Source organism: Gopherus flavomarginatus, assembly GCF_025201925.1.
Source record: "Gopherus flavomarginatus isolate rGopFla2 chromosome 13 unlocalized genomic scaffold, rGopFla2.mat.asm SUPER_13_unloc_1, whole genome shotgun sequence".
Taxonomy (NCBI): domain Eukaryota; kingdom Metazoa; phylum Chordata; order Testudines; family Testudinidae; genus Gopherus; species Gopherus flavomarginatus.
The window spans coordinates 2,500,468-2,519,230 of record NW_026114609.1 but is presented as its reverse complement, the minus strand read 5'-3'; the positions used below and the strand labels follow the sequence as shown (position 1 = coordinate 2,519,230).

At 49.8% G+C, this 18,763-nt stretch overlaps 4 non-coding genes across 4 annotated transcripts; 1 reads left to right on the top strand and 3 right to left on the bottom strand.

Annotated features, from left to right (window-relative positions):
* Window positions 1-1,268: 1,268 nt before the first annotated feature.
* On the bottom strand, window positions 1,269-1,462 carry LOC127041024 (U2 spliceosomal RNA). Its single transcript, XR_007771607.1, has one exon. It is a non-coding gene; the product is annotated as a U2 spliceosomal RNA (small nuclear RNA).
* Window positions 1,463-2,593: 1,131 nt separating this feature from the next.
* Window positions 2,594-2,710, bottom strand: LOC127041036 (U5 spliceosomal RNA). The gene has a single exon (XR_007771618.1). It is a non-coding gene; the product is annotated as a U5 spliceosomal RNA (small nuclear RNA).
* A 4,596-nt stretch (window positions 2,711-7,306) lies between these two features.
* Window positions 7,307-7,378, top strand: TRNAM-CAU (transfer RNA methionine (anticodon CAU)). The gene has a single exon. It is a non-coding gene; the product is annotated as a tRNA-Met (tRNA).
* Window positions 7,379-8,100: 722 nt separating this feature from the next.
* On the bottom strand, window positions 8,101-8,176 carry TRNAN-GUU (transfer RNA asparagine (anticodon GUU)). Its single transcript has one exon. It is a non-coding gene; the product is annotated as a tRNA-Asn (tRNA).
* Between the last annotated feature and the right edge of the window lie 10,587 nt (window positions 8,177-18,763).

The window sequence follows — 18,763 nt, the reverse complement described above, 5'->3', positions numbered from 1 at the left end:
CCAAGTGTGAAATGCTAGTTTACCAGAAGAAGCGTCATCTCCTTTCCAACAGGAGAAGGCCCTGACTGAGACATCAGACAGGCCACTGTGGATCATCCATGGACAAAAGACCTGGTTGATTGCTCCCCCTCACACACCCACGAGGAGGCAGAGACCTGCACAAACACTTGCCCCCATCAGCTTGAGCTCTGGGGGAATGGAATAAAAATCTCTGTCAGGAAGAAACTGTTGTCCCCACCCGCGATGCTGCTTGGACTTCAAGGAGACGGCATGCCTTCTAAGCATAAGCAAGGGATCCCGGCTGTTTGGCTAGGGTTAGCCCTAAAGGACATACAGAGTTTGAGTGTTACAGCAGCTTCTACTACACCTGGGTGGCAAGCTAGAGTCAGGGTGCCCAAGGGGGCTGTCTGTGACTCCATGTTAAGGCTGTTCTTGTGCCTGAGGAGATCACACTTGATGCTTGGTGGGTGAGAGCAAAGTGTGTGTGTAATACACAACCGTGAGGAACCTCACTGCCTGCCAGCCCCAGGCTCCAGGGGCTCCTGCTCTCTGGGGCTCTGGCTGCACTAGAAAAGTAAGTTTCAAGCTTGCCTGGTTCAGAAAACTGGAAGGGAAAGATAGAGAACCCACATTACATTTTTTAAACAAAGAATTCTCATGGTTTATAAGTCACTGTTGTGATTTTGGGGATTTTCCAATAGTGAGGGTGGCAATAATGAGAAGTTAAGGGTAATTATTTAGCATTTAGATTACAGTCAGTTTGGGGGGAAAAAATCAGGCTTGGGGCCCTTGTGTGCCGGATGCAGCACGACATCTAGGGCCTTGTCTCGATCTTACGAACCAAGATACATAGAACGTAGGTCGGGTACGGAGAAGTCTGTGTAACTTGTGCAGTTGTTGATGTACACGTAATCTCAAATATTACCAAGCCCCCACCCCAAGAAAAACAAAAACAAAAAAAACAACCATCTCCCCAACAGACCCAGAGTCCGGAAAGCATTTGTCCCTGATACTGTTGAAAAGACTCACAGCAGAAAGAAGAAGTCTAGCCTCTTAAATAATTATCTAGCAAGACAAAGAAGAACCTCTCACATCTGCAGACTCACAAAACACCTCCAAGAAAGTGTAACTGTATTGTGTTTATCATAAAGAAACAAAACCACTAAAAACACCAGATTTTTCTGCTTTTTCAAAAAAAATCTGCTTGAAAAAAAAATCATCACAGTTTAATTCTTTTCTCTTTTTCTAAAAAGAAGGTTCTCCCCTGAAGAAGATACACTGTTCCTGGAGACACTGCAATATCAGATCCATGCATGAGGTAGACAAAGCAAGTTCCTGTTGTCACTAATTCTTCTCTTTTAAAAATCAAGGTAATACACAGTGCTCACATCAAAGTCATATTACAGATTATAATGAACAGACACTATGTTTTGATCTTAGCTCCAGAGAGCCAAGAAACAATACTGACATTCTGCCACGCACGCACACCCCTGCGCCCACCCATTTCAACCTCACCAGGACGAGCTCCCAGACATGCAACAAACACCATAACTAGGGAACTCTACGGAAGACTGAATCACTTCCCCGAAATGACTCCAGTGGAAGAATTCAAAGCAAGAACCCTTAACACACAATTCTGTTCAAAGACAGACAAGTCTTGCAGATGCCTTCCTCTCCTTGGTTTCCCCTCTAGACTCCTAATTTCCATAAACCCACCCACTGACCTGTGACTACCAATCTCTCACTGTTAACTCTTATAGGAAACCAGGGCAAAGAAAGCCTATGCAAGCGCTATTCCGCAGCCCCAGTGCTCTTTTCTGCTCCTTCCCACGCAACTATATCAAACATACAGTCAATTGCATCAAAGCAGTTCCTCGCTATTTGGGGCATTGGTGCCCCTTAGTCCCTCTGAGGTGATCGGCTGGTTCCTTCTGGCCTTAAATGCTAGGAATCTGACTCAAATGGCCACAAACTTCCTCCTCTTCTGCTCCTATGAACTATCCCTCATCTGGGCAAAACATTTAAAAACACTGGTGTTTTCCCAACAGGAAAGGGATGGACAATTTCTCTTCTGTGGGGAGACGAGGGAAACCATGCAATTACCTTCTGGAAGGTATATTAAGGAGGGCGGCGTAAGAACCCTCATGGACTAGATTAAGAAAGCAGCTCTTTAACTGACCTTCCAACAATGACAAACTGAAATCCGCAAGAGCAGCCTTTCAACTCAGGGACCCAAAAATAAGCTGTTGACAATAACTAACCCAAGAGTTACAAATGACTCCAAACCATACACTCTTAGGACAGACCAAACGTTAACACAAACAACAACGCAATTCTTTGCTGCTCTTTAAGTGTGATAACCAAAAACTTATGAAACCAAAGAGCCAGCAGAATACACACCACAAAACAGTCCCCTGTTAGCTAGGAAGCCATCTCACTAACACGATGAGCTCAAAAAAAAAAAAAGGGGGGGGCAAAAAATCCCACACAGTCATTTTCAGAGCTCTCAGTTGTTTTCATACACTAATAGAAAAGCTTGAGTTACTGACACTAGTTGAGATAGTATCCTTCTGTTTTTTTCACAACAGGGAACTGCCTTACCAAAACAAAGCCTCAAAAAAATTGGGTACAAATTCATAAATGCTCCTCTCCACAAAAATCTTTAGTAAAAGGCAAAAGATTTATACAAACTGGGAAGGGGAGAGAAGAAAAAGAAGAAGAAGGAAGAAAAAAAAAAGAAAAAGAAAAAAAAAAGCAGAGTCTCTGCCGGGGCAACCGCATATCCTACCACAAGTCAGGGTGACTACTCTCACAGCCCACTAAACTGCTAGCTTTTAGAGGAAATGGAATTGAACCGATCGACAGCCTGAGTTGGATCATGGGAACCGGGGACACAGGGAGCAAAACCAGCCCCTTGACCAGGGACTCGCTTCACTGCAGGCAATGCACTGTGGGTATGCAAATAAGATGCTCCGGCCGTCTCCGGTGTTCAAAGGAGTCTTTTCTCCGAGCTGCCTCTGCTCCTTCCCCAGCTGGGCGGAGATTGGGATGCAGTGAGGGTGGGGAAGCTGCTCTCCTGAGACAGTCCTGCTGATGGCCAGGCACATGGAGGACGGAGCCCGGATGAGAAGCCAGAGGGCACTTGGCCCACAGCTAAAATCTGGAGCAAAAGCACACACTTTGCAAAGGAACAGGAGCCGGGATCTCAGACATGAGATTCTACCTGCCGGCCGGGGTGCGACCCCGTGTTGTACTTGCTGCTTGGTCTGTCTCTCCTGCAAAGTAGCTGGCCTCAGGTCCTTGGGGTTCGCTGAGCTGCAGCTCACCTTGATACACGGGAACAGCTTAAAAATCATGGCCTCTCAGGGTTGGAAGGGACCTCAGGAGGTCATCTACTCCAACTCAATCCCCAACTAAATCATCCCAGCCAGGGCTTTGTCAAACCTGACCTTAAAAACCTCTAAGGAAGGAGATTCCACCACCTCCCTAGGGAACCTATTCCAATGCTTCACCACCCTCCTCATGAAAAAGGGTTTTCCTAATATCCAACCTAAACCTTCCCCACCGCAACTTGGGACCATTGCTCCTTGTTCCGTCACCTGGTACCACTGAGAACAGTCTAGATCCATCCTTTTTGGAACCTCCTGTCAGGTAGTTGAAAGCAGCGATCAGTCCCCCCTCATTCTTCTCTTCTGCAGACTAAACAATCCCAGTTCCTCAGCCTCTCCTCATAAGTCATGTCTTCCAGCCCCCTAATCATTTTTGTTGCCCTAGGCTGGACTCTTTTCAGTTTTTCCACATCCTTCTTGGAGTGTGGGGCCAAAAACTGGACACGGTACTCCAGATGAGGCCTCACCAATGTCGAATAGAAGGGAACGATCACGTCCCTCGATCTGCTGGCAATGCCCCTACGTATACAGTCCAAAATGCCGTTAGCCTTCTTGGCAACAAGGGCACACTGTCGACTCATATCCAGCTTCTCATCCACTGTAACCCCTAGGCCCTTTTCTGCAGAACTGCTGCCTAGCCATTCGGTCCCTAGTCTGGAGCAGTGCATGGGATTCTTCCGTCCTAAGTGTAGGATTGGGCACTTGTCCTTGCTGAACCTCATCAGGTTTCTTTCAGCCCAATCCTCTAATTTTTCTAGGTCCCTCTGTATCCTATCCCTACTCTCCAGCGTATCGACCGCTCCTCCCAGTTTAGTGTCATCTGCAAACTTGCTGAGAGTGCAGTCCAAGCCATCCTCCAGATCATTAATGAAGATGTTGAACACAACCAGCCCCAGAACCAACCCTTGGGGCACGCCACTTGATATCGGCTGCCAATTAGACGTGGAGCCATTGATCACTACCCGCTGAACCCGACGACCTAGCCAGCTTTCTGTCCACTTTATAATCTATTCATCCAGCCGATACTTTTTGAACTTGCCGACAAGAATACTGTGGGAGATTGTATCAAAAGCTTTGATAAAGGCAAGGAGTAACACCTCCATTGCTTTCCACTGATCCGCAGACCCAGTTATCTCCTCACAGAAGGCAATTAGGTTAGTCAGGCGTGACTTGCCCTTGCTGAATCCATGCTGACTGCTCCTGATCACTTGCCTCTCCTCTGAGTGCTTTAGAATTGATTCCTCGAGGACCTGCTCCATGATTTTTCCAGGGACTGAGGTGAGGCTGACTGGCTTGTAGTTCCCCTGATCCTCCTTCTTTCTTCCCTTTTTGAAAGATGGGCACTACATTAGCCTTTTTCCAGTCATCTGGGACCTCCCCCGATCACCATGACTTTTCAAATATAGCCAGTGGCCCTGCAATTACACCCGCCAACTCCTTTAGCACCCTCGGATGCATCGCATGCAGCCCAATGGATTCTTGCTTGTCCAGCTTTTCTAAATAGATTTGAACCACTTCTTTCTCCACAGTGGGCTGGTCACCTCCTCTCCATGCTATGCTGCCCAGTGCAGCAGTCTGGGAGCTGATTTTGTTCGTGAAGATGGGGACAGGGGGAAGCATCAACTACATTAGTTTTTTCCACATCCTCTGTCACTAGGTTGCCTCCCTCATTGAGTAAGGGGCCTACATTTTCATTGACTTTCTTCTTGTTGCTAACATACCTGAAGAAACCCTTCTTGTTGTTACTCTTAACATCTCTTGCTAGCTACAACTCCAAGCATGAGTTGCCCTTCCTGATTTCACTCCTGCCTGCCTGAGCAATATTTTTATAATATTCCCGGGTCATTTGTCCAATCTGCCTGGCTGGGGGGAGAATGTAAGCAGGGTCGCTATGAACTCTACCCTGCCATCTGTTGGTGATCTGTTGTAAAGGCCTTTTGATGCTGCTGTCATTTGCATGGTTCCACCCACCCCGGATTGCATGATGGGGGTGCTTGTCCAAAGGATCATTTCGGCTGCTGTGGGATCCTCAGTCTCTTTCTTATTAGGGCAGTGGTAATAAAGTGCAGTTATTCCGGTGATATGAATCAAGGACAGTAGAACGGAACTTAGCGGTTCATGATTTCGGGACTCACCCGAACCTACATGAATGTCGTTAGGCAAGGGACATGGGTTCCAAAACATGGTGAAATAAGAGAAACTGAAAAGAAATATTTGCACTTAGTGCTATGGGTTTTGTGTGGAATCTTTAAATGCACGTTTTATGCTCTTTGTGTCTCTCTATTTCAAAAATAGGATGTTTTATGTTTTTAACCCATGTTTAGAACTAGCCATAAATAAAAAGTGGTTAGTGACTCAAAGCAGTTTTCCAGTATTTCTAAAGGGCTAGGCTGTGATCTGTTTTCCACACTAGAAATTGAAAACAACTCCATAGTTGGGGAAAAAGCTCCTCACCACTCACACAGCAAAAAAATTTTGTGGATTGGATTCTGAGAGTTAAGTTGGGGGCACAGCTTTTGTGCCACACTCTGAAACCAGATTCTTAGTAACAGGTCAATGGGTAGGTTTACACAAATTCTGGCCTTTGGGACCAGAGCCGGGGGTGGGCCCCCACAACTTTTGTGGCACATGCACCACCTCTGCAAATCAACCTTTGCCACCTCACTCCATAACACCACACACACAGCAGCTGCCTTTTACCTCTCAGAACCAAAACACACCCTGAAAGAGATCAAACAGCATAAGCTTAAGGCCAATGACTGCACCACTAACAACAACTCAAAGAGATTCAAAAACACCTGTCTTTACACACCAGGGACAGCAGGAACCAAACCAGCACACACCGGCTGCCAAAAGCCAAACAAACATCCATTCCAGCCCCCGACAAGCCTTGGGCATTGGGAACCCAGACCCCTTAATGATGAGTACTTTTCAGGCGAGGGTGAAGTTCTCAGGCCTCAAATGCCAGCTACAGTTACTCTCTCCTTGATCCAAAACGAACAGCAAAATACACTGCATTACTCCTGCCCCAATAACAAAGAGACTGGGGATCCCACAGCAGCTGAAATGACCGTTTGGACAAGCACTCCCATCATGCAATCCGGGGTGGGTGGAACCATGCAAATGACAGCAGCCTCAAAAGGCCTTTACAACAGATCACCAACAGATGGCAGGGTAGAGTTCATAGCGACCCTGCTTAAACAAGATTGTGGAAAAGATTAAAAAACACTGACTGTTCAAACTCACCAAATGCGGGTCAATCCATCCTCATCGTCCTATCCGCTCTTTATACTCCACACCTGAACTTAGCCCTCACATGGACAACATACCCTCCTAACTCAGTGTCTGTACGTTAACCTTTTACCCCCAGTCGGGGCTATTGCACATTATGTATTCCTTATGCCACCCGATCTTAAACCGAACTTCGCACCCCCGGGTAATCTGTATGTTGTTCCCTGATCACCAGAAACTTCTGCTCCTAAACACTGTACCGTACCCGTTTTTTTTTCTTTGAACGTCATCTTAATAAAATGTTGACATTTGTTCGAGATCCCGGCTCCTCTTCCTTTGCAAGGCTTGTGCGTTTGCTCCGGGTTTTAATCTGCTAAGACAGCGAGGGGGGCCGATTGAGCCAGAGGTGCTTGCCTGCTGCAGACAGGGATCCAAGGCTGAACCACGTCCCCCACCAGCTGAAGGCTTAACTGAGAACAGTTTAAGAAGTGCTCCTGTCTCCGGCACTCAGCTACCCAGCTCCCAGTGGGGTCCAAACCCCAAAGAGATCCCTTTTACCCTGCAGATGCTGTAAAATCCTGTGACCAGGGCAGCTGCCAGCAGCCTGCGCATCCGCCTGCCAGCACGAGAGCGCGTAAGGCCCTAATCTGGATAGTGCCGGCTGGGTGGCAGGGCTGTGAAGAGCCAGCAGAGTGGCGCAGTGGAAGCGTGCTGGGCCCATAACCCAGAGGTCGATGGATCGAAACCATTCTCTGCTACGTGTGTGTTTGTTTCTTTTCCCTCTGGGCCTTCCAGCGAGGCGGTGAGCAGCAGAGCGGCAAGAGGTGGCTGAGGCGGTGGCCTGCCAGAGAGCTCCCTGGCTACCTGGGCTGAAGGCAAGAGGGAGGTCTGGGTGTGGCAAGGGCCTCCTGTCCCAGAATGAGGCTGCAGTGCTTCCTGGTCCCCTTTTCCCACCCACCCCGGCGGGCCGTGGGAGAACACGAGGGAGGCTCTCGGTGCGCTAGACAGTGCTGTGTGGCTGTGAGGGGAAAGAGCCGAGGCTACCGACTCGACCTGCCATTGACTCACGTGGCTCTGCGCGCCGTCAGCCGGGGCGGGCCTGGCTGCGCACGTGACTCAGGCTTGGGCAGCATGGCTGCTCTTTCCTGACGAGGCATGAGGCAGGCCAACAGCTTTGCACAGCCTACAGGGAAGTGGAAGGGAGGCGTCTCTGAGCAGGCGTGTCTCGTCCCCTTCTCCCTTGCCGCTTTGGCGGAGGCGGGAAGGGAGCAAAATGTTCCCGGCTGAAAGTTTTTGTGCTCGGCCTCGAGGATTAAGCCTGAGCCTCCGGCACGGCTGCTGGGAGACGGGCTTCTGAATGGCATCCAGCACGCTCTTTGGGCCACCAGCTGAAAGCACTGAGGCCAAGAGGCAGCAAAAGGGGACTTTGGAGGCTCCCTGCAGGCCTCGGGGAAGCAAGGAAGTAGCACGGGCTCATCGCCGTCCCCGGGTGGGCTCGAACCACCATCGTTTCGGTTAACAGCCGAACGCGCTAACCCATTGCGCCACAGACGGGCAAGGCTGTATGGAGCACAAAAGTCGGGAATCAGCACAGGGTACGGTCTAGCATATGCATACAGTTCTAAGACAAGCAACAGCAAGGGACTGCACTAGTATGCAGTTTAAGTTCTGTGGGAAGGAACCGAAAAGAGCACAGGGGCTGCGATACAGTGCTTGCGTACACGTTCTTTGGCCTGTTTTGCTAGAAGAGTTAGCAGGGCGAAATTCCTAGTCAGAGGTCAGCAGGTGGGTTAATGCAAATTCTGGCCTCTGGGACCAGAGCTGGGGGTGGGCCCACACAACTTTTGCGGCACACGCACCACCTCTGCAAATCAACCTTTGCCATCTCATTCCATAACACCACACACACAGCAGCTGCCTTTTACCTTTCAGAACCAAAACACACCCTGAAAGAGATCAAACAGCATAACCTTAAGGCCAACGACTGCACCACTAACAACAACTCAAAAAGATTCAAAAACATCTCTGTCCTTACACACCAGGAAAAGCATGAACTAAACCAGCACACACTGTCTGCCAAACAAACAAACATCCATTTCAGCCTCCCACAAACCTTAGGCATTGGGAACCCAGACCCCTTAATGATGAGTACTTTTCAGGCGAGGGTGAAGCTCTCAGGCCTCAAATGCCAGCTACAATTACTCTCTCCTTGATCCAAAACGAACAGCAAAATACACTGCATTACTCCTGCCCCAATAACAAAGAGACTGGGGATCCCACAGCAGCTGAAATGACCGTTTGAACAAGCACTCCCATCATGCAATCCGGGTTGGGTGGAACCATGCAAATGACATCAACCTCAAAAAGCCTTTACAACAGATCACCAACAGATGGCAGGGTAGGGTTCATAGCGACCCTGCTTACATCCTGCTGCCAGCCAAGAATTGGTGGTCCTGATAAATCACATTCACTATTATACTAACTCATTGGTATTGAATGCGAAGTTATGGCTAGCAAAAGTAGCTACCCATCTCTGCCTTGTAGCATCCAGCTTAATCCTTGTTAACACATAAGTCAGTGGATTGTTCTCTGTCCACACCTGAAACTGAGCACCACACAAGCAGTCTCGAAATTTCTCAGTGATGGCCCATTTCAAGACCAAGAACTGTTGCTGGTGGATGGGATAGTGAGTTTCGCTATCAGACAGTCCTCAGCTGTCAAAGCCTACAGATTTACATTTCCTTCCACTTCCTGGTACGGGACTGCTCCCAGACCCTCCAAACTGGCATCAGCATGCAGGATAAACCATTTGTTTGTATTAAGAAGGACTAGGACTTGCACATGAATCAATCAAATAATTATTTCCCATAAAGCCCTGTCACTTCTGCTATCCCGTCATGTCCCAAATGGAGAAGAGAGGAGCACCTCCCGTGTCCCACGCCAGGAACACCAGATTGGATGGGGGGAGGTGTTCATGACTCAATCCAGGTTTGCTAGTGCTGCAAAGGAGAAGATTTCCTTCCTCAGTCCAGGTCAACTGGAATTGTTGTTGTAGTGGGAGAGAGATGTCTCTCATCTGGTTCTTAGATGCTTTGGTGAGAGGGGATAGGCAGAGGTTTTTTTTCCCCTTTGCAGCTCACATCGCATATTTCTTCTCTGGTTTTTGCTCTAGCTTGATTTCTCTCTTGCATCTCAGTTTTCTCTTTCTTGGCCTCATTCCAGACCATTCACAGCCCAATTCTCTATCCTAACCCTGAGTCCTCTACTGCACTCTGAATGTCTCATTCTAACCCCACCTCAGAGTTAGCACCTCTAGAACCAGTGCCTTCATCCCTCTGCACTCCAACTCTCTGTCCCATGTACCGTGATTTAGGGTGTACTAATAATATTAATTTGGATAATTTGATGAAAATTTAATTGATTAGCTTACATGTTATTTAATTTAATTGACTTACAAAGTTACATTTGCATTACTGCTATTCAAAAGATACATATGGCATTATATGCAACAAAAATTTGGTTAATATACTCACAGCCTTCCTTGATAACCTGGTGGTAAGAGACACAGGACCAGCCTTGCAGTTCAGGTTTCTCAATTCTTAAATGAAAGATGCAGTGCTTAGAAAATGCTAGTGTTACTTAGGGTTTACTTGAATATGTTAAACTTAAAATCAAAACCTAATAAACAAAGACTAAAAACGTAGGGAAACCGAACTTAGCCTAGTTCCCTTGAAACTTAAAATTTAAGAAAAAGTACAGCCTACTGATAGTACATAGAGAGAGTGGAGGAATTAAGTCACAATGATAGAGCAAAGTGCTCTAGTGAGGTGGGTTACCTCTTTTATAGGGCACAAGGGCCGGAAATCCTTCCTCCTATGCTCTAATTTCATTCCTCACCCACAAAAAATTAGGGTACATTTACTTCATAGGCTAGTATGTTTGTGCTTGCTGATGACATGTACATATGCACATAAGTTACCTTGTAGTGTACCTGTTAAATCTGTGGGTACAACACTGAATAAAACCCTATGCTATTCTCCATTGTCGATTGGTCTAAGTAAAGGTCTTGGATAGGCATGGGTACTTATCTTTTTAAGTAACGTGATAAAGGTCGATTTTCCTCTCTGAGTAAAAGGTCACAATATACATATGCTAACTTTGCCTTAGCTTAACATACAGGATATGGCCTGTAGGTTCTCGTAAGTCATGTGTCTCAGTCCCCTAATCATTTTTATTGCCCTCTTCTGGACTCTCTCCAGTTTGTCCACATCCCTTCTCATGTGGGTCCCAACCCCAAAAGTACTCACATTTTACCCCATTGGCCCCAAAATGCCATCTTTTAATTTGTAAATAGGGTGCTGCCATGGTCAAGTCACTCCCGAGCTCTCCAGTGGAGCCTGCTGGCGGAGAACAAGGTGAATATTAGCCAGGATGTCACTCAGTCAAATCCCTGTGCTCCCAGCACGTGGTATCGGAAAGCTCCAAGATGGCTCATTTCCCTTTCTCTCATCAGCTTCAGGCCCCAGGGTTACAAATGCACAAACCAGTTGGGATTCTCCCCTGGCCTCAGGGTGTGGGGCTTCTCTGAGGGGATGGACTTGCACACTTGGGATATTAGTGCAAAGATACAATTTCAATTTCTCTTAGAGAAATTGGAGGGCAATTTATATTTGGTACAAATCTTATTTAGTGAAAGGAAAGCTGCAGTGACAGCCTGGCTACTGGGGTGCAAAACACCTTCCTCCTGGGAGACACAAGAAGTTAGAAATAGAAATTTACATCGTTTGTTCCAATGTTGGTACAGGTTTAATTTTGCTTCTGTGTAGGTTTGTTTCAGGCTGTGACCATTTTGGTTTATTGGGTTGTTTTGGTTTTTTTAGTTGGAATGGAGCTTTTAATTGACATTTGCTGGATTGAAATGGCTGACTTGCAACACTAGTTTTGACATAGTTCTGCATATTTTATTACGATTTGACCAGTATTCAAGGATTCAGTTCCTTTATAGGAGGTTTTAGTGGTCATGCTTATTTATTTGATGTTATTTTATCATTCTGCTGTAGCAGACTTTTTTGATAAAATGTTGAAATTATTAATTTACAGCATTTGTTAGTTTTTATTTTTACAAACAAAGTTTTTCTTAATGTTTGGGTTTTAAATTAAGCCTTGTTTTTGGTTTCAATTTTTCATTTAGGTTTTGGTTACTGATGGGATCTTTAAGAGAACTTTGGATTCAGTACTAAAATTTGGACAGATTTAGAATATTTTAAGTAAACCCTGTTTACTATTTTATTTTAATAAAGTTTGTATTGCTGTAAACCCTAGCCGGGGGGAGAGGAGATGAGCCTGGCCTTTAACTGAGAAGGAACAGAGGCTTGGCCCCCGTGAAGGGTGAGGCCAGGTGATGGGGGGCACAGCTCCCCCATTTTTTTTGTCTAGCCCATCTCAGGCCTGGTCTACACTATGCTGTTAAACTGATTTTAACAGCGTTTAATTGATTTAACGCTGCACCCGTCCACACTACACTGCTCTTTATATCAATTTAAAGGTCTCTTTAAATCGATTTCTGTACTCCTACAAAATGAGAGGAGTAACGCTAATATCGATATTACTATATCGGATTAGGATTAGTGTGGACGCAAATTGACGTTATTGGCCTCATTATTTTACAGTAGCTACCCACAGTGCGCCGCTCCAGAAATTGACGCTAGCCTCGGACCATGGACGCACACCACCGAATTCATGTGCCTAGTGTGGAGGCTCACAATCGACTTTATAATATCTGTTTTATAAAATCGGTTTAAGCTAATTCGAATTTATCCTGTAGTGTAGATGTAGCCTCAGTCCCCCACTAAAGGAGAAGAGTCTGATGCCACCCCTGCTGGTCACTGAGTGTCACTGCTGCTCCATGGGAAACATGCTCTGTGCCTTACCCAGATTGCTGGGAAACACATTCTGTGCCTTACCGTGACTGGTCCGTGGGTGTCACTGCTAGTAGAGCGCAGACAGACGCTGAGCATTACACCACCTGACCAGTGGGTGTCACTGCTGTATCAAGGGAAACACCTTCTGTGCATTACTCTGACTGCCCACTGGGTGTCACTGCTGCTCCAAGGGAGACATAAGAGCGGCCAGACTGGTTCAGACGCAAAGTCCATCTAGCCCAGTATCCTCCTGTCTTCTGACACTGGCCAGAGTCAGGTGCCCCAGGGGGACTGAACAGAGCAGGGAATCATCAAGTGATCCGTCCCCTATTGCCCATTCCCAGCTTCTGGCAAACAGAGGCTACAGGCAGCATCCCTGCCCACCCTGGCTAATAGCCCTTGATGGACCTATCCACTGTAAACTAATCTAGTTCTTTTTTGAACCCTGTTTTAGTCTTGGCCTTCACAACATGCTCTTGCAAGGAGTTCCACAGGTTAACTATGCAACTGCCCTGAGTTTACCCCTCCCTCCCCTGGCCAGGTTGTACATGGAAAAGAGGATGAGGATGAGGAGAGCCATGATGTGTCTATCAGTTGCTAGTGCCTCAGTTTCCTCTAGGCAGCAGTGCTGCAGGCTCCTTTTGTCTGTGCCCATGCAACTGTGTCTGGGGAAGGAGGAGTAAAGGTTCATGCTTCCCAGCCCCACGCCCCACCCCTAGCAGCTGGGGAATCCAGGCCAAATTTAACCCTGGTAGCTGGGCCGGGATTTGCCTGGGCTGGGGTAGGGCTGGGGAGGAATTGGGAGGGAGACAGATGCACCTGCTATGAGGGAAGATCCTCCCATTCCCTGCCAACTCCCTTCAGTCCTTGCAGCACAGCACCCCCTAGCATTTCTTTCTCTGTCATGGGAGCTGTCTGCTGCTTGCTTCTCCCTTAGCATCATCTCTCCCCATCCTGGAGCACTGGCATTGCCCATCCTGTGCAAACAAGCAGGCTCCAGTGTGCCCTGTGGCACTGCCCTGCAATTGTGGGGGCAGCTGTTGGATGGAGCCATAGCAAAATATGGGGGTGGGCAAGGCTGGGGACCAGGACTCCTGGGTTGTCCCCTCAAATGTGGGAGGGGAGTGGAGATTAGGGGGTAGAGTGGGGGAGGGGCAGGGCTGGGATCCAGGGATACTGCTTTTTCTGGTTTTCTCCACCTACTGCAGCTGCCTTGGTCCTTTCAATGTGTTTCTTGTTCCATATTCATTTGCTGACTTGTGTAACTCACCCCAGAGGTAGCTGCATCTCCGTGTTGGGTGAGGCACCCTTGGCTGCATCACCTCCTAACCACATCTCTCTCCCCCTTCGGGTGACCCTGCAGCACTCAGCAAACATCCACAAGATCATGGGGCACTTTGAGCATTGGGCTGACAGGGGCCAGGCACCCAGCCTTCCCTCCAGAGAATGGGACCCAGCACTCCCTACTTTTTACAGGGATTAAAAAGGGGCAAAGGGGGGCAAATCAGAGGAGTGGGTGGCCAGGGTCTGAGCAGGGGGTGGAAATTGACTGGTCAGGGGGTCAAGCAGCTGGAGGCAGAGTTAGGAGAGAGACTGAAGGCAAAGTCAGGGAGGGGGGAAGGAGCCAGAGTTAAGCCCAGAGGGAGGCGCTACCAGAGGGTTAAACCCTGGCACAGGCAGGGGCAGAGGGGTAACAGTTATCCCGGTGGGCTGAGACTCCAGTGTTTGCAAACATGGGTGGGGGGAGCAGAGGGCTTTTTTACTTCCCCTCTCACAGGCAGCACCTCTCAGCATGGGCTTCCCAGGGCTGGGCTCTTAAAGGCACAGGCATCCCACTGCCTAGACACTGCAGCTCCTCTCTGATGTAACCAACTGAGGTGCTGCAGTAGGAGACTCAATTCAGTGAAACTGGGCATTCCCTATACGCCCCCCAATCAGGGGGCTGTGCACCCCCTTCCCCGAATTTCCCCAACAGCCCCTCCCTCAGTGGTCAGGTAGTTACATGCAGCGTTGCCAATGTTGTCATTGGTTGCAAATTTGAACGGAAATTGAAACGTTAACACACTTTAAAAGCAGATACAACGTATGAAAACTACTTGTACCTGAGAAAGTAAAATAGGTATGGAAAGTCTGGACAAAGCCAGGTTTCCTCACCCAGCTGTTGTGTTTGCTGACAATGTCGGTGCATTGGCTTCGGCAGTGTTGGCCAACCTTGGAATTTCAAATGATGATTTGTAAGCGACGTGTGAATGAGCTCTCCCCTGGCAGCTACTGATGACCAGGGTTGAGAGGAGGCTTTGGGACCAGACTGTATTTACATGAACTCACCTACACTGCTGAGGTATCCAGCGGACAGAGCTGGGCTGCCTCTGCTCTAGGTGCCCGGAGGAGGGAAGGTATGTGGGGCTCCAGTCTGGGAGTCTTCCTCCTGCCAAGCCCTGACTGTTAATCCCAGCCCTGTCACTCCTTTCTTCAAGCGCCATATGGGCCAGAGGAAAAGTGTGGTAGGAAGCAAAAGGGCCAAGCTTGTGAACATCAGGTGCAGCAGCAAGAATCCCAACTATCAGGGTAACAAGTTCTAGAGCCCTAACCCATTGTGGCCATCCCAGCCAAAGACCTGGCTCTAGGAGGTGTGAGACACCCAGCAGGAGGGGAAAGATTTACTCTTACACAGCTGGAGACAGGGAAGTTAAGCTCTGGGGTGTTACCATAAGCATCGGTGGCAAGTTTGTAGAACTTTTGGTGGTGCCCAGAACCTGCCCCCAAACTCCACCCCCGCCTGCCTAAGGCTCTAGGAGGGAGGTCTGGGCTGGGGATTAGGGTGCAGGAGGGGTGCAGGGTTTAGTAGGCTTTAGGATGGAGTTTGGGTGCTGGGTGCAGGCTCCGGCAGGGTTGTAGGAAGGGGTGAGAGGTGCAGGCTCTGGGGGTGGGAAGGAGTGCACGCTCTGGGAGGGAGCATAGGGCTGAGGATGAGGGATTCATGATGCAGGAGGGGCTCAGGACTGGGGCAGAGTATCCGGGTTCAGAGGGAGCTCAGGGTTGAGGGGTGTTGGAGAGGCTCAGGGCAGCCTGCACTAGGACTCTGGGGCAGCAGTTCTACCCAGAATCCCTCTACTCCAGCAACAGGAGGAGGCAGGAGACAGGCCCCTGCTGCTTTTTGTCAGGCAGGGACGCACCACAGCAGGGGGAGGGGTGCCAGGGCCCAGGGGAAGAGACCCAACTCCAAATATTGCTGGAGCAGGGCCCCCAGCCCTGAATATACCTGGAGCCCGAGCACCGCAAATGTATATAACCTGCTGCCTATGACCACAAGCCAACACAAGGTCCCACTGAGATTTGAACTCAGATTAGAGGATTCAGAGTCCTGAGTGCTGCCCATTACACCATGGGACCAGCTTGTGCTGCCTTCTCTGCACATTGGTGAACCTCATGGGGCTGGCTTGTGTAAGGGGGCTCTTGGCTCTATACTAAAACTTAGTGTGTGTTTGGGGTGGGGGTTGGTTGGCTAGTTCCCAGCACCAATAGAAGGGGGAAGGATCAATGGGAAATCAGGACCCTGAGACTGACAGTCCCTAGGGACAATGGGGAGAGGCCAAAGGTCCAAGTTAGCTGCACTGACAGGCCAGGCAGTGTAATGAGGGAGTCACCAGGCCAGGGGGTCCCATCCTCCATGTGAGCTGGAACTGCCTGGGTGAGAGTGGGGCAGAGCTAAGGAGAGAGCAGGAGCCTGAGAAGAGCCGGGGAGCAGAGCTGCGCAGGTGTAGTGCCAGAAACTGCTACATGTAGGAATTTGCAACCTGTAGCAGTTACTGATACCTGAAGTTGTTCTTATTTGCTGACTTATCCTAACTGGCTAAAACTTGACAGTGGTTTCTCTAGCAAAGGCCAGTCCCTGGCCCCTTGGTCCAGACTTCCTCCTTTATATCAGGCTAGGGTGACCAGATGTCAAAGATGAAATATCAGGACATGGGGGGCGGAGCAAAAAAAAAAAACCAGAGGGCCGCCCCGCCGCCAAGCGGCAGTGGCACAGCCCCATCTCCAACCAACTCTTGGCTCTGACCCCCGATACACCCCCAGCTCCCCCATCCCCTCACTCCTGGGCCCAGCCTGGGTTCCGAGCTCTGCAGCCGAGCCATGATCCGGGCCCTTCCTGCAGCTCCCGGGCAAGGGGTGAACCAGGCAGCTCCCAGCAGGAGCGTGTCAGCCCCACGTGTGTCTCTGCCCCCCGCCCACCTGGGCCCTGCCTGCTCCGTGCTGCCCCCAGCCCCATTGCGCTGCCCCGCAGGCTGCAGGGCTGGAGCAGCTTCCGTGCTGCGCTCCCGGCCATGGGCATAGCCTGTGTGCAAACCTGGGAGGGAGGAAGAATGCTGTGTGCTTGGGAAAGAGGCAGAGCCAGGGCAAGGATTTGGGGAGGGATCCAATGGGGCAGTGAGGGGGTGGGGCTGAGGGCAGGGCCAGGGCCAGGATTTGGGGATGGATCCAATGGGGGAATGAGGGGGCGGAGTTGGGGGGGGCAAGTATCCCTCCAGACTATGCCTGTGTGTCGGAGCAGAGGACAAAGTTATTTGTTTGTCCAGGGTCCCGACCAAACATCGGTCGGGACGAGGGACAAACAAGCAAATATCAGGACAGTCCCAATAAAATCAGGACGTCTGGTCACCCTACATCAGGCTTCAAGTTGAGAATCATTTCCCATTCCCGCTCTGCAGGAGGGGAGACTTTTAAATGCGCTGTCTGTGTGACTGCACATGGCTAAGCAAAGAGAACAAACCCCAATCCCCCCCGTGCTTTGGGAGCCAGGTTTGTGGTGGGAATTTTGTGGTTCAGATGACTTCACACCTGGGCATTGTGATTTTTTACCAGTTTCTCTGGCATTGGGGCATTTTTGTGTTCACAGCTGTGATGGCCGAGTGGTTAAGATGTGGGAGTTGAAATCCAATAGGGTTTCCCTGCGCAGGTTTAAATCCTGCTCCCAGTGAGGCCTGTGTTTTAGCCAGTCTCTAATCCCGGCAACACCTCTGTACAACCCCCTGAGACACTCTCAATTCTCTCCCCACCCCAAGTAAATCCTGTTCTGCTCCTTTCATAGAGATCCCTGGGGCACCACCTCACACTGTGACCCTGAGGGGTCAGGCAAACTCTCAGCACCTGAAGCCGCTGGCACTCACCTGATGCCCCATAGATCAGCCATAGCCCTGGTTCTGCTCCTCTCTCTAGAGTGAGAAAAGAGCCAAGTCAGCGACTCCATGGGAGCTATGGGGCTGCAGAACCAACAGAGAAAAAATAGGTGCTCAGCGCCCATTGACAGCCAGCTCCTCCTCCACACTACAGGCCTTGCTGACAAACTCCTCCTCTTCCCTTTCAGTGCCTCTCACTTGCCAGTGATCAGCTGTTCAGTGGGGTGCAGGAGGCACTGGGTGGGGAGGGGAAGGAGCAGGGACAGGAAGAGCTGGGGGTGGGAGAGGAATGGGTCAGGAAGGTGCAGGAAGGGAAGAGATGGGACAGGATGGGGTGGGGACTTGGGGGAAGGGGTGTAGTGGGGGCAGGGCCTGGGGAGGAAAGGGGGGGATTTGTCCCATACCCCAGACCCCTCTAGGGCCGGCCCTGAAGGGAAGCACTGACTATTACAGTGGTAATAAAACTCACCAGCATTGCGGGGGAGGCTGAGGGAGATCCGCACTCATCAGGTCTCTTCTCTCCCCCACGGTGAGCCAGACACTGCTCTCTCCTGACTCTCACTCTAGCAGCTGGACGCCAAGGAACCATATCCCCACAGGAAGTTCATTGAGTGTCCCTGTGGTGCTGGGGGGGCTGGCGCTTCTGCTGGCTCTGGGGCTGGCAGGGGGGTTGATGTCTGCACACTCGCAGCTGCCAGGCCGGAGGGGTCACTTGGGACCTTACCAGACTGGCTCAGTGAAGACGGGGGGTTGACAGAGCAATACAGACGCTCTCCAGAGCACGGAGCCGCATCCGCCCATGCAGCCAGGCAATGAGCATTTCCCACAGCCTGGAGCCGAGGGGGAGGCAGCAGCTGCTGTTCCAGCTCCTGAGGGACAGGCCCTGTCAGCCAACAGACACTTCTTACTCACCTCAGCTAATGGTGCCAGGTTCCTCCAGTGGGGGTGTGGAGCAGCCGTTTGTTTTCCTGTCCCTTTTGTGTGCAACTGCTGACAAAAACATTCCAGATAGGGAAGCAACTGGCCAAAATGTTTTCACGCAGGT